This window comes from Gopherus flavomarginatus, chromosome 23, assembly GCF_025201925.1.
Source record: "Gopherus flavomarginatus isolate rGopFla2 chromosome 23, rGopFla2.mat.asm, whole genome shotgun sequence".
Lineage (NCBI taxonomy): Eukaryota > Metazoa > Chordata > Testudines > Testudinidae > Gopherus > Gopherus flavomarginatus.
The window spans coordinates 11,952,796-11,968,422 of NC_066639.1; the positions used below are offsets into that span (position 1 = coordinate 11,952,796).

At 51.0% G+C, this 15,627-nt stretch overlaps 1 protein-coding gene across 11 annotated transcripts in view; it reads left to right on the forward strand.

Moving 5' to 3' along the window:
• The window catches only part of LOC127039351 (zinc finger protein OZF-like), a 1,232,974-nt gene that overhangs the window by 220,711 nt on the left and 996,636 nt on the right, over nucleotides 1-15,627 (forward strand). The window lies entirely within an intron of this gene.

Genomic DNA, 15,627 nt, shown 5'->3' on the forward strand with positions numbered 1-15,627 from the left:
CATCAGGGATTGCAACAGCAGAGGGCAGGTTTTCTCTGGGGCACTGAGATTTGTCAGAGAGTTGGTGGCTCCTTTCTTTCCTCGCCCTGGAGTAAACTCAGCTTTTTATTCCATCCTTGATGTTTCAAGGAATAATAAGAGATTACTGAGGAAAGAGGCAGACAGGGAAGGTCTCAGGTGAGGGGCAGAGAGGTGCAAGTGGTGGGCAGGGCCGGTCTCATGGGTGGGGCAAAGAGATGTGGGTGGTGGACAGGGCAGTGCAGGGGAGGGGATAGAGAGGCGTGAGTGCTGGGCAGGGTGGGTCTCAGGAGAGGCAGAGAGGTGTGAGTGCTGGGCAGTGTGAGTCTCAGGGGAAGGGCAGAGAGGTGGAGGTAGCAGGCAGACCTTGGGGGCGGGGGTGGAGAGACACAAGGAGGCCTTCAGGGAGGAGAGGAGCAAGCAAAAGATGGACCAGCAGGCCTCAGCCAAAGAGAAAGAGCAGGAGTGGGAAGTGGCCAAATGGGAGTGAGAGCAGAGCACAGGTGGGACTTCAGAGGGAGGAGAATGAGTCAAGGGGGTGAAGTGGACAGAGCTGCCCAGAGGATTCAGGGGGCCTGAGGCAAAACAATTTTGGGTGCCCCTTCCATAAAAAAAATTTGCAATACAATAGAATACTATATTCTCATGGGATCCCTGCAGAGCCTGGAGTAAATTGCCCCACTTGTCCCCCCTCTGGGTGACCGTGCCCTCAACCTCTCCTCGTAAGTCCCCTGCCCCCTAATCATTTTTGTTGCCCTCCCCTAGACTCTTTCCAATTTGTTTCTGTAGTGGGAGGGCAAAAACTGAACACAATGCTCCAGATGTGGCCTCACCAGTGCAAAATAGAGGGGAATAATCACTTCCCTCGATCTGCTGGCAATGCTCCTACTCATCCAGCCAATACGACCACTTACCCATATTGAATGCAGACCCAGCAATATTTCATTAATTGGTTACTGTCCATTCAGGAGGTTCTTTCCTACCTATTCATAAAGAATGAAGATGCTCTAAGCAGAGGGGAGAGAGCTGTCCCGTCCGTGTAGTTAATCCATCTCCCCAAGAGGTGGTAGCTACGTCACTGGGGGAAGCTATGTGGGTGGGTGTGCAAGCTGTGGTGTCTCCATGTATCTATAAGTTTAATCAAACCCCATTTTTAAAAGCACTGTGGTCTGGGAAGAGAACAGGAGATCTCTGAGGCAGGGCCTGTCCTTCAAAATCTTTAAGATCACTGAATTACCCCCACAGCAGCCATGGGGGTGTAACTCAGTAGTAGAGTGTTTGATTGCAAATCAAAGAGTCCTTGGTTCAAATCTCATTGCTTCCTTATAAACCTCTTCCTTCAGTAAAAATAATGGCATTTCCATTATGTTGAGGAGTTCCACTGAATAGGGATCCCTGAAATGAATGGAAACACTCAATGTTTTCCTGTGCAAATGCATAAAAACCTAGCAAATATGTGACTCCACTGAAATCAGTTCCAATCCTCTAAAGGATTAAAGAATCCTTACTGAGGTTGCAGGAAAAAAACATCCCAATGTGTAGAAAGAATAGTATATATGGCAGGCGGCCAGCTTGGCTTAACAGTGAAATCCTTGCTGATCTTAAACACAAAAAAGAAGCTTCCAAGAAGTGGAAGATTGGACAAATGACCAGGGAGGAGGATAACAATATTGCTCAGGCATCCAGGAGTGAAATCAGGAAGGCCAAATCACACTCGGAGTTGCAGCTAGCAAGAGATGTTAAGAGTAACAAGAAGGGTTTCTTCAGGTATGTTAGTAACATGAAGAAAGTCAAGGAAAGTGTGGGCCCCTTACTGAATGAGGGAGGTAACTTAGCGGACAGAGGATGTGGAAAAAGCTAATGTACTCAATGCATTTTTTGCCTCTGTCTTCACAAACAAAGTCAGCTCCCAGACTGCTGCACTGGGCAGCACAGCATGGGAAGAAGGTGACCAGCCCTCTGTGGAGAAAGACGTGGTTCTGGACTATTTAGAAAAACCGGAGACAAGCACACATCCATGGGGCCGGATGTGCTGCATCCGAGGATGCTAAAGGAGTTGGTGGATGTGATTGCAGAGCCATTGGCCATTATCTTTGAAAACTCATGGCGATCGGGGGAGGTCCTGGATGACTGGAAAAAGGCTACTGTAGTGCCCATCTTTAAAAAAGGGAAGAAAGAGGATCTAGGGAACTACAGGTCAGTCAGTCTCACCTCAGTCCCTGGAAAAATCATGGAGCAGGTCCTCAAGGAATCACTTCTGAAGCACTTAGTGGAGAGGAAAGTGATCAGGAACAGTCAGCATGGATTCACCAAGGGCAAGTCATGCCTGACTAACCTAATTGCCCTCCATGAGGAGATAACTGACTCTGTGGATGAGGGGAAAGCAGTGGATGTGTTATTCCTTGACTTTAGCAAAGCTTTTGATACGGTCTCCCACAGTATTCTTGCCAGCAAGTTGAAGAAGTATGGGCTGGATGAATGGACTGTAAGGTGGATAGAAAGCTGGCTAGATAATTGGGCTCAGTGGGTAGTGATCAATGGCTCCATGTCTAGTTGGCAGCCGGTTTCAAGCGCAGTGCCCCAAGGGTCGGTCCTGGGGCCGGTTTTGTTCAATATCTTCATTAATGATCTGGAGGATAGTGTGGATTGCACCCTCAGCAAGTTTGCAGATGACACTAAACTGGGAGGAGTGGTAGATACGCTGCAGGGTAGGGATAGGATACAGAGGGACCTAGACAAATTAGAGGACTGGGCCAAAAGAAACCTGATGAGGTTCAACAAGGACAAGTGCAGAATCCTGCACTTAGGACGGAAGAATCCCATTCACTGTTACAGACTAGGGACCGAATGGCTATGAAGCAGTTCTGTAGAAAAGGACCTAGGGGTTACAGTAGACGACAAGCTGGATATGAGTCAACAGTGTGCCCTTGTTGCCAAGAAAGCTAACAGCATTCTGGGCTGTATAAGTAGGGGCATTGCCAGCAGATCAAGGGATGTGATCATTCCCCTCTATTCGGCATTGGTGAAGCCTCATCTGGTGTACTGTGTCCAGTTTCGGGCCCGACACTACAAGAAGGATGTGGAAAAATTGGAAACAATCCAGCAGAGGGCAACAAAAATGATCATGGGTCTGAAGTGCATGACTAATGAGGAAAGGCTGAGGGAATTGGGCTTGTTTAGTCTGCAGAAGAGAAGACTGAGGGGGGATTTGATAGCTGCTTTTAAGTACCTGAAAGGGGGTTCCAAAGACGATGGCTCTAGACTGTTCTCAGTGGTAGCAGATGAGAGAACAAGGAGTAAGGGTCTCAAGTTGCAGTGGAGGAGGTTTAGGCTGGATATTAGGAAAAAAAAATTTTCACTATGACGGTGGTGAAGCACTGGAATGGGATAGCTAGGGAGGTGGTGGAATCTCCTTCCTTAGAGGTTTTTAAGGTCAGGCTTGATAAAGCCCTGGCTGGGGTGATTTAGTTGCGGATTGGTCCTGCTTTGAGCAGTGGATTGGACTAGATGACCTCCTGAGGTCCCTTCCAACCCTAATATTCTATGATTATATGATTAGATGCTCTAATGGTCTCTTCTGGCCATAAAGTCAACTAATTTCTGAAAAATGGAGCGTAGCATTGGGAGTAGCATCTGATGTTTTACTGTCTAGCCGGCTTGCTGCCTAGAACGAACACTCCTTGAGTGGGGTGATCCACAGGGAGTAGGTCAAATCTCCAAAGTGCCTGGCCTGGGGCAGGACATTAGCACAGCAAGGGAGGGGTGTGACAGTGACATCACAAAGGCCTTTTGCAGGACCTCAGACTATTGCTCAAAGGTGGTGGGGAGGTGGTGACCTCACAGAGAGATGCTGACATCAGCCAGGCAGGACAGGGGCGAGGGGCCAGGGAAAACTCAGAGACCCCTGTGGCTTTGCTTCAGCAAGTCTCCTTCTCCAGGTCTCTCTTTGAGGACTGAGAGAGTATTCGGGCTCATGGATGTGAGCGCCAGGAGGAACCTCTTTCGAGTTTTCTCCTTCCTTTTCAGTGATTTTACAAGAAAACAGCCGTCCCTGTTTAGAAGGTAAGAGCCTCCTGGAGGTTTGAAACCTGTTCAGTCTGATCCATTTGGTTACAGTTGAATTCTAGACATGGAAAACACGAGCTTAAGGAGGCAGAATTTTATTGCTCACCTGGGATTTTGTCCCTTAGAGTCACTGGGGACATTAGGGTTTGTCCTTTTTGTTTCAGCTTTTCCTCCATCCATCCTTCCCTCCTTTCTATTCTTCTCTTGCTTCTTTTCTCCTTTTTCCTATTCCCCTCCCAACACCAGCAGGTGTGCTTGTGTGTGTGTGTGTGTGTTGCGGGGGAGTGCTCTGCAGCTCCCACTGTGAGAGATCCACCCAGAAATGTGGGACTGAAATAGTGCTCGGGCAGTGATCCCCAGCAGTCACCTGGGCCATCTTTTGGGCTCTCTGGTAAGAATCCTCTGCCTCCCATCCTCAGTCTCTACCCTGATTGGCTGAGCAGGGGGTTATTGACAGGGAGGAGACTCAGGTCCATGTTGTTCTCTTTTAAGACGAAGGAAATAAGTCAGAACCAGTTCTATGTTTGACAAATTTTGCTCCTTCTCTGCATTAATTGTCTCTGAGCAATTGATGATTCTCTCTAACATTGCAGTTCTCCTCAAATACTTGCTGAATAATTACTGAAATTTCCACTACATGCATCTGAGGAAGTGGGTATTCACCCACGAAAGCTCATGCTCCAAAACGTCTGTTAGTCTATAAGGTGCCACAGGATTCTTTGCTGCTTTTACAGATTCAGACTAACACGGCTACCCCTCTGATACTTGAATAATTACTGTGCACTGTTGTTGGTCTGGAGCTCATCTGAGAGTACTTTATTCAGGTCATTCAATGTCTGAAATTCAAGATCCGATGGTTAGTTTGAAAATCAGGGCTCTTGGGTCCTATTCCCAACTCTGCTTCTGACTGGCTATGTGATCTAAGACAAGTCAATTCTCCTTTCTCAGCCTTAGCTTCTCCCTCTTTCAAGTAGGGATAATAATGATCCGCTCTTACCTACCTCATGGTGGGTGGAGGATGGGGATCCATTGGAGAGTGTCACTAGGAGTAGTGCATAATATGAGGTGTCCTATCACGTTTACCCAGAGCAGATTATGACATAATGGATTAGCTGAAACAGTCTTTTTTATTTGTATTTTTGTATTTTGGAACTGTTAAGAGCAGCAACGACTTAGCTCAGACTGAAGCATCTTATCTAATTTTCAAGATCTAAGTGTCTCCTCTTTGTGTGTGACGAGACAATTTAACACACTGTGACAAACAAGAGATGCTTTTGTTTTTCAACAAAATCTTTTTGCAAAGAACTTCCATCTCACTTGTTATGATTCTGAGAAACAAACTGGTTTAGTCTGGATTTTCAGACAGAAAAGGTTTGAAAGAAATTTTCCCACCATCTAGATTCCTGAGCTCTATCCCTGCCTCTGGGGGGATTTGTAGTCTGTTAGAACAGGAGTCAGAACCGGTGGCTTCTCTTTCTGGCTTTGCCACCGCCTTGCTGTGTAGGCCCTTGGGGAGGTCACCTCCCTTCTCTGTACCTCAGGCTCCTCCCATTTGTCCAATGGGAACAGGGACAGTTCTCGAATTCTGGGCAGTTGTAAGCCTGAGTGAGAGAAGGGGCATTAAAGCCCCCTGTGAAGAAGAAAGGGGAATTTCACGGTGTTTTTGCACCAAGGAATTCTAAAGTTTGCTAAAGTGTCTAGTCTGTGGAAACAAGAAATGGTCAGGGCCAAACTTTTTAACCACTGCCTTTTTAAAGCCCATTCAAGGATGTGAGTCCCTATCTTTTAGGTACCTGGGGTTCTTTGCCAGCAGGAGAGAAGAGGTTCCTGCCTCCATTTCTGTGGCCTTAACAATCCAGGTGTTGTACCCCAGTTCTCGTCTGAGATCCCTGAAAAAGAACATCTTCCCATCCATGAACAAGACAGGACCTATCTTTCAAAGGGGAACAAAGAGACCCCTGGGACTTACAGACTAGCTAACCTGACTGCCATAGCTGGAAAGATACTGGAATACATTCTTAAACACTCAGTTTGTCAGCAGCACCTACAGGATAATTTGGTTCTTAGGACGAGTGAGCATGGATTTGTCAAGAACAAATCATTCCAAACCAATCCTCTTTCCTTCTTTGGCAGGGTTCTGGGCCTGGTGAAGATAGATGGGATCTAGCTTGGAGTTACTAAGGCTTTTGACACAGTCCCGTAGGACATTCTCACAAGCAAACTAGGGAAATGCAGTCCATCTGCAATCAGTGTAATGTGGGTGCAGAGCTGGTTGAAAGCCCAGACTCCAGGAGCCCTTCTCCATGTTTGGCTGTCCAACGGACGGGGTGTACCTAGTGGGTCTGGCAGGGATCAGTCCGGAGTCCGGTACTATTGAATATTTTCATGAATGATTTGGAAAATGCAGTGGAGACCATGCTTCTAAAATTTGCAACTGACAACAAGCACTTTGGAGCACAGGATTGAAATTCAAAACGCCCTTAACAAATTGGAGACTTGGTCTTCTTAAGCCAAACTTCATGGATGGGCCCCTCTCTCTACACTGGGCTGAAGTGAAATCCCAGAGCCAAACACTCCTCCTGGGCAGTGCGCTACGACCTTGAATGGTCAGATGCTGCTTAGCACTGTCAGAGCAGCTTTTGCTGGGAGATTCTCCCAGCACTTTCCAATAGCAGGAAAGTATGAAATCCCCATTTGACTGCTGGGGACAGAGCCCTAGAGGGGGGAGCAACTTGCCCAAAGTCCCCCAGGAAAAGGAAAAGAACCAGCAGTGGAACCAATAGGAAACCCAGCAATGGAACTCAGGAGTCCTGGGGGTGTGCTAGGGTGACCATATGTCCTGATTTTATAGGGACAGTCCCAATTTTGGGGTCTTTTTCTTATTTAGGATCCTATTACCTCCCACCCCCTGTCCCTATTTTTCACACTTGCTGTCTGGTCACCCTAGGGTGTGCACATGTGTGGGTCCCAGCTGCTCCCTGCCCCCCTCATTGAAGCAGATGTGCAGGGTTACTGCCCTGGGAACTGCAGGGCACCAGTGGACATGGGGTTGGCTAGAGGAGGGTCTGGCTGCAGGCAGGGCAAGGGATGTGGGGCTGGCTGGCTTCAGGCAGGGGTGTGCATCAGGGGTTGGCTGGAGACAGGGCAGGGGATGCAGGGCTGGCTGCAGACAGCGGGTGGAGGGCTGGTGCAGGCTGGAGGTGTGTGGTTGGGTGGAGGTGGAGGGCTGGTTGGCTTTGGGCAGGACCACAGGGGGGTGCGGCAGGAGTTGGCTGGATACAGGTCGGGGGGGTGTCAGGGGCTGGCTGTGGGGCTGGCTGCAGGCAGGAAAGGGAGGATACGGCAGGTGTGGGCAGGGCACAAAGTGCAGGGCTGGCTGGAGACGGAGGCTGGCTGCAGGCAGGGCATGGGGCAGGGCCAGTGCAAGATGTTTCACGCCCTAGGCGAAACTTCCACCTTGCACCCTCCCCCCCTGCACCCCCAACCTGAGGTGCCCCTCTTGTGGCAACTCCCTTGCTCTGCCCTGCGGCACCTCCCCTAGCCCCAGCTCACCCCTGCTCCAAGCACGAGCACCTGAGCACACCGTGGCCGCTTCACTTCTCCTGCCTCCCAGGCTTGCGGCGCCTAAGCCTGCCAGGAGTCAAACACCCTCCTCTGAGCCACAGCAGCCCTGACAGTTGACAATAGAGGCACCTTAGCTCCTGAGTTCCTTCAATGTGTCCCCCTCTGGGGTCCAGCTCCGATCACCAGATACTCGGGGTACTTCTATACTACCTGCCGAATCGGTGGGCAGCGATCGATCCAGTGGGGGTCTATATATCACATCTAGTGTAAATACAACACATCGAGTGCTCTCCCCTTGCCTGCTGTGCTCCAGCTCGGTGAGAGACACAGGCAGAGTCTATGGGGAGCTGCAGCAGTTGACTCACTGCGACTGTGACATTATAAGTATAGTATAATATCTCATTGAAAGGTGACGGGGCCAGAAAGAGTTAATTAACAAACCTCACCGACTGACCTGACCCGTGGGTGAACCTTAAGGACTGGTTAGCAAGATATGTAAATGAACAGAGCTTTGAAATGCAAGTCTGCAGTGTTAGAGGTAGAAGGGGAGATGTTTGCTCAGGTCTTGCGATGTAAACAAACAAGTCTTGTCTATTGTTATGGTTTTAATTCAAAGAGCAAAAAAGGAATATTAACATTAATGATGATACTTGAGTGAAATAGTATTATTGTCTATGTGTCTCTTTGAAGGTTGTGGTAACCTGTATCTGAACTGTTTAATGAATAAATTACCCTATACTAATTGCCAGGATGTTTGGAAGGAGAGTTAAGCCTATTGTTTTCTCAGGCCGAAAGGCTGCTGGAAATGTGTAAGAACCTGGGACACAATCCTTCTTCATCTCAGATCTGCTTTGGGTTTCAAGAGGGGGAAACGTTAAGCCACAAGGATTGAGATCCCCAGTCATTGACTGGAGCCACCCGGAATATGGACATTGGATTATAATCTATGGACTATTTCTAAAAGGACTTTTGGCAACTACAAGCTCATCTCTACTGTGTATCTGAACCTCAAAAATTGAATTCAAGTCTATATGTCTATTAATCTTTTAACCAACACTCTCTCTCTTTTCTTTTCTAATACATTTTAGCTTAGTTAATAAGAATTGGCTATAGCATGTATTTTAGGTAAGATCTAAGCTATAATTTAACCTGGGTATGTGGCTGATCCTTTAGGATTGGAAGGACCTTTTCTTTTATATGTTGAAGTAAGATTTTCAGGAATCATCATCATATCTGACAGGTATGTCTGGACGGAGGCTTGAGGCTGGGTACTTCAAGGGAACTGCGTGGTTTAAATTTCTAAGTAACCAGTGAGGTACTACAGAAGCTGTTTTGTGCTGGCTTGTTAAATCTAAGTATTGAAATAACCAGCAGTGTTTGGGATTTGTATGCCCTGTTTTGTTTGCAGTTCACCCTGATTGAGTGACCTGAGCTGGCTCCCACAGGCAGCACCGTCACACCTACATCCAGGCTGTAGGGGTCCGGAGGATTTTAGGGGCCTTGGGGTGCACAGATACCTACATCCAGGCCATAGGGGTCCCTGGGGGGCTTAGAGAGTTTGAGGGGGACACAGATACCAATCTCCAGGCTCTAGGGGTCCCAGAAGGGCTTAGAGGGTTCATGGGGGGCACATAGTTCTACATCCAGGCTGTAGTGGTACCAGGGGGGCTTAGGGGTTAGTGGGGGGCAAAGATACCTACGTCCAGGCTGGAGGCATCCTGGGAGTCTTAGGGGATTTGTGGGGGCCCATGATACCTATGTCCAGGCTGTAGGGGTAACAGGGGGTCTTAGGGGTTCGTGGGCACAGATACCTATGTCCAGGCTGTATCGGTCCCGGGGGGGGGTAGAGGTTTCATGAGGGGCACAGATATCTACGTCCAGATTGCAGATGTCCCGGGGGGGGGGTTAGGGGGGTTGTGGGAGTGCAAATACCTATGTCCAGGCTGTAGGGGTTCCTGGGGGGTTAGACGGTTTCTGAGGGGCACATATACCTACGTGCACACTGGAGTGTCCCAGGGGGCTTATGGAGTCTATATGGGGTACAGAGACAAATGTCCTGGCTGTATAGATCCCTGGGTGGCTTAGGGGGCTGTGGGGGGCACAGATACCTAAGTTCAGGCTGGAGGGGTCTCTGAGGGTCTTAGGTGTTTGGTGGGGGGCACAGATACCTACATCCAGGCTGCAGGGGTCCCGGAGGTGCTTAGAGTCTGTCATGGAGTGTGGGGGAGTACGGTCCTGCACCCCTCTTCCTCGGAATCACAGTGGCTCTCAACCATCCAGTAAAACAGAAGGCTTATTGGACAACAGGAGCGAAGGATACAGCAGAGCTTGGAGGCACAAGCAGGACCCCGCAATCAAGTCCTTCTGGGGGTTCAGGAACTTAGTTCCCAGTTTGGGATCCCCTGAACCACCCAGCCCAAAACCGAAACTAAACTAACACAACTCCCTCCAGCCGGCCCCTTCCTGTGTCCAGATTCCCGGGTAAAGGTGCTGACCCCCTCCCTCCTGCCTAGCTCAGATTACAGGCTGAGCACGTGTCCGGTCCTAAAGTCACAGCCTGCTCTCCCATCCCCCACACAGACAGTCCCTACTCCATCACAGTAATGCCCAGAGCATTTCCCGCATTGAGCAACAGTGACACCGTGTGGCCATGCAGGGTAATGCACAGAGCATTTCCTGCATGGATCAACAGTGACACCGTGTGGCCACGCAGGGTATTGCACAGAGCATTTCTCTCATAGAGGAACAGTGACATCGTGTGGCCTCGCAGGGTAATGCACAGAGCATCACGCCTATGTAGAGGCTGTAGAGATCCCTGGGGGGCTTAGGGGTCGTGGGGGTCACAGACAGCTACGTCCAGGCTGGAGGGTTCCAGTGGGCATTAGGGGCTTCATGGGGGACACAAATATCTACTTCTGGGCTAGAGAGGTCCCTGAACGGCTTAGGGGGCTGTGGTGAGCACAGATACATAAGTCCAGGCTGTAGTGGTCCCTGTGGGGTTAGGGAGTTGGTAAGGAGCACAGACACCTACGTATGGTCTGGAGGGGTCCCTGGGGGACTTAAGGGTTTGTGGTTGTGCAGATACCTACGTCCCAGTTGATGGGGGCCCTGAGGTGCTTAGAGGGTTTGTGTGCTATACACATAGCTACAACCAGGCTAGTGGGGGCCCTATGGGTCTTAGGGGGTTTGTGGGGGGCAGAGATACCTATGTCCAGGCTGGAGATGTCCTGGGGAGGGCTTAGGGGGTTCCTGGAAGCCACAAATATCTACATCCAGGCTGCAGGATTTCTGGGGGTATTAGAGAGTTGTGAGGGGGCACAGATACCTATATCGAAGCTGTAGGGGTCCTGGGGTTGCTTTGGGGCATTTTGGGGTACAGATACTTACTTCCATGCTGTAGGGGTCGCTGGGAGGATCAGTGGGTTCGTTAGGGTGCACAGATACCTACGTCCGGGCTATAGGGATCCTGGGGGGGCTAAGGGGTTTGTAAGGGGCACAGATACATTCATCCAGGCAACAGGGGTCCTAGGGACCTTACGGGGTTCGTGTTGGGCACAGATACCTGCGTCTAGGCTGTAGGGGTTCTGGGGGCTTAGGGGGGTTGTGGGGATCTCAGATAACTATGTAGAGTCTGGAGGGGTCCCATCGTGGCCTAGGGGGGTTGTGGGGTGCACAGATACCTGCGTCTAGGCTGGAGGGGTTTTGGGGATCTTAGGAGGGTTGTGGGGGCACAGATACCTATTTCCATGCTGGAGAGTTCCTGTCGTGGCTTAGGTGATTCGTGGGGTCAGAGATACCTATGTCTAGGCTGGAGGGGTCCCAGGGGCGATTAGGTGTGTTGGGGGGAACAGATACCTATGTCCTGATGGTAGGGGGCCCTGGATAGCTTAGGTGGTTTGTGGGGGTCACAGATACAAACATCCATGCTGTAGGGGTCCCGAGGGTCTTTGTGGGGCTCTGGGGGTCACAGATACCTACCTACAGGCTGGAAGGGTCCTGTGGGTCTTTGGGGGTGTGTGGGGTATACAGATGACTACATCTGGGCTTGTGGGTTCCCTGGGCGGCTTAGAGGTTTGTGGGGAGCACAGATACCTTTATCCAGGCTAGATGGGTCCTGGTGAGATTAGAGGGTTGTGGGGGGCACAGATACCTATGTAAACAGAATCAAGATGAACTCTACCCTGACATCTGGTGGTGAATTATGGCGAGTGTGGAAAAGAATTTCAGGGGCTGATCGTGTTTGCATAGACACACCCACCCCACCTGGCAGAGCCACGGCAGCCTGGGGTGGCTGCTTTGACAGCTGTGGTATCCCCAGTTTATTTGTTGTTGGGGCATGAAATGTGGAGTGTTGTCACCCTGAGTGTGTGGATGAGGAACTGTGAAACTGCTTTGAGACAGGGATTCTCACCATCAATTGAGTGCCACTCGCTAGACAAGGGAGTGGGCTCCTTGGGTGAGCTAGAAATGCCAATTGTGCCTTCTTTTCTTTTAACAGTTGAGTAGAAGAGCAGATTTTTGATTCTCTTGAGAATTGAAGATTCAGGTTTCTAAATTGAAATCACTAAAAAGCTGTGTTAACTAGTGGGGGAGTCTGAAACTATATTGCAGAACAGCTGAAAAAAAAAAGCAGTTTGTGAGATGGTTGGAGTGATTCGTGAGGTGAGGTGAGTGGAGCAGTTTTTGGAGACAGCTGGAGCAGATCAGCTGCTGGACTGACCTGAGCAGTTAGTGGGAAAGATAGAAGCAGATTCCTATGGAGAAGCAGGGCAGTTGGCAGTGGACCATGTAAGGTGCTCCTTTCTATTTAGGCTGGCAGGGGAAAAACCCTGCAGATAGACTCTTGAACTCTGTTGCTGCGGGACTGTGGGTGATTCTAGGGTTGCTGGAATCTTGAAACATTTGAAGTATTGGATTTTGGAGTCTTGGGGTGGTTTGGGGATTGCTAGACTCTAGAGCCCAGGAAAAAGGACACGGCTTAGTTGAGGTGTTTTCCCAATTTAATGCTATGTTGTTTATCTCACATTATTAAAAGTTTTCTGCTACACCCAGACTCTGTGCTTGCGAGAGGGGAAGTATTGCCTCTGTGAGGCACCTAGGGGTGCATATGTAAAATTTTCCCATGTCACTGGGTGGGGGCTGGAGCTGGTTTGCATTCCGTTATAGGGAAGGGACCCCTATGTATTGAACCCATTCCTTGCTGCTATCAATTCACCCTGGCAGAAGGGTTCCACCTATGTCCAGGCTGAAGGGGTCCCTGGGGGGCTTAGGGGGTTCGTGGGGGGGCACAGATATCTAGGTCCAGGCTGTAGGGGTCTCTGGGGGGGTCAGGGGTTTGGTGAGGGCACAGATACCTACGTCCAGGCTGCAGGGGTCCCGGAGGGGCTTAGGGGGTGTCACGGAGTATGGTGGAATCCAGCCCTGCACCCCTCTTCCTGGGACACACAGTGACTCAGCCAGCCAGTAAAACAGAAGGTTTTTTTGGCCAACAGGAACGGCGGATTCAGCAGAGCTTTTGGGCACAACCAGGACCTCTCAGTCGAGTCCTTATGGGGGTTCAGGAAGCTTAGCTCCCAGTTTGGGATTCCCTGAATTCCAACTACCCCGCCCAAAACCGAAACTAAACTAACCCAACTCCCTCCAGCAGGCCCCTTCCTTTGTCCAGCTTCCCAGGCAAAGGTGCTGACCCCCTCCCCGCTGCCTAGCTCGAGTTACAGGCTTAGGTCCTGTCCCTCACCTAAAGTCACCTGCTGCTCTCCCATCCGCCACACAGACAGTCCCTACTCCATCACAGTAATGCCCAGGGCATTTCCCTCACGGAGCAACAGTGACACCGTGTGGCTATGCAGGGTAATGCACAGAGCATTTCCTGCATGGAGCAACAGTGTCACCGTGTGGCCAGACAGGGTAATGCACAGAGCATTTCCTGCATAGAGCAACAGTGACACTGTGTGGCCATGCAGGGTAATGCACAGAGCATTTCCCGCATGGAGCAACAGTGTCACCGTGTGGCCACACAGGGTAATGCACAGATCAGCACACCTACGTAGAGGCTGTAGAGATCCCTCGGGGGCTTAGGGGTCATGGGAGGTACAGATAGCCACGTCCAGGCTGGAGGCATTCCGGGAGGGGGCTTAATGGGGTTCGTAGGGTCACAGATACCTACGTCCAGGATGGTCAGGACCCTGGGGGAGATAGGTGGGTTGTGGGGGGCATAGAAACTTGCGTCCAGGCTGTAGAGGTCCTGGTGGGGATTAGGGGCTTCGTGGAGGACACCAATACCTATGTCTGGGCTGGAGGGATTCCTGGACTGCTTAGGGGGTTGTGGTGAGCACAGTGGTCCCTGGGAGTTTAGGGACTTGGTGAGGGGCACAGATACCTCTGTATGTCCTGGAGGGGTCCCTGGGGGGGCTTAGTGGTATTGTAGGGGACACAGATACCTACATCCAGGCTATAGGGATTGGGGGTGGCTTAGGGTGTTGGGGGTCACAGATATCTACATCCAGGCTGGAGGGGTCCCGGGGGGCTTAGCGGGTTTGTGGGAGGCACAGATATGTATGTCCAGGCTGGAGAGGTTCTGGGGAGAATTAGGGGGTTTAGCGGACAGCAGAGATACCTATCTCCAGACTCTAGGAGTCCCTTGGGGGCTAAAGGTCTTTTTGGGAGGCACAGCTATCTATGTCCAGGTTGAAGTGGTTCCTGGGGGGTTTAGGGGGTTCCTGGGGGGCACAGATACCTAGATCCATGCTGTAGAGGTCCCCGGGGGGATTAGGGGTTTTCTGGGGAGCACAGATATATACATCTAGGCTGTAGGGGTCCGTGGGAGGCTTAGGGGGTTTTTGAGGGCCAGAGATACCTACATCCAGGCAATAGGGCTTCCAGGGGGAATTAGTATATTGGGGGGGCACAGATACCTAGGTCTAGGCTGGAGGGTTCCCGGGGGGGAGCTTAGGCAGTTTGTGAGGGGCACAGATACCTGCATCCAGGCTGGAGGGGTCATTGTGGGGCTAAGGGGGTTTCTGGTGGGCACAGATACCTACCTCCAGGCTGGAGGGGTTCCTCTGCACTTAGGGGCTGTGGGGGGCACAGATACCTCTGTTCAGGCTGGAGAGTCCCTGGGGGGCTTAGCGGGTTCATGGGGGGCACAGATACCTAAATCCAGGCTGGAGGGGTCCGAAGGGGGTTATGGATTTCGAGGGGGCACAGATACTTATCTCTAGGGTGTAGGGGTCCCTGGTGGGCTAAGGCGGTTTTGAGGGGCCCCAGATACCTAGGTCCATGCTCTTGGCGTCCCTACAGGTGCTTATGGGTTCGTGGGGTGCACAGATACTTATGTCCAGGCTGGAGGGGTCCCAGGGGGGTTGGGGTTTCGTGGGGGCCACAGATACGAACCTATAGGCTGTAGGAGTCCCAGAGGGGCTGTAGGGGTACAGATACCTACATCTAGGCTGGAGGGGTCCTGGGGGGTATAGGGGGTTTGTGGTGGGCACAGATACCTAGGTTCAGGCTGTCGGTGTCCCAGGGAGATTAGGCAGTTCACTGGGGGATCAGATACATACAGGCTGGATGTGTCACGAGGAGCTTGGGGGGTTCATGGGGTGCTCAGACACCTGTGTCCAGGCTGTAGGGATCCCTGGGGGCTTAGGGGGTTCGTGGGGGTCACAGGTAGTTATGTCCAGGCTGAAGGGGTCACTGGGGCATTTAGGGGGGGTTGTGGGAGCACAGATACCTACGTCCAGGCTAAAGGGATAATGGGGGTGCTTAGGGGATTGGGGCAGACATAGATACCTACGTCCAGGGTCTAGGGGTCCAGAGGGGATTGGAGGTAGAGGCGGGAACAGATACATACGTCCTAGCTGGAGGGGTCCTGGGTGGTTTAGGAGGTTCGTTGGAGTCACAGATGCCTACGTCCAGGCTGTAGGGGTTCCTGGGGCGTTAGGGGTTTCTGGGGGTCACAGATACCTATGTGAAGGCTGGAGG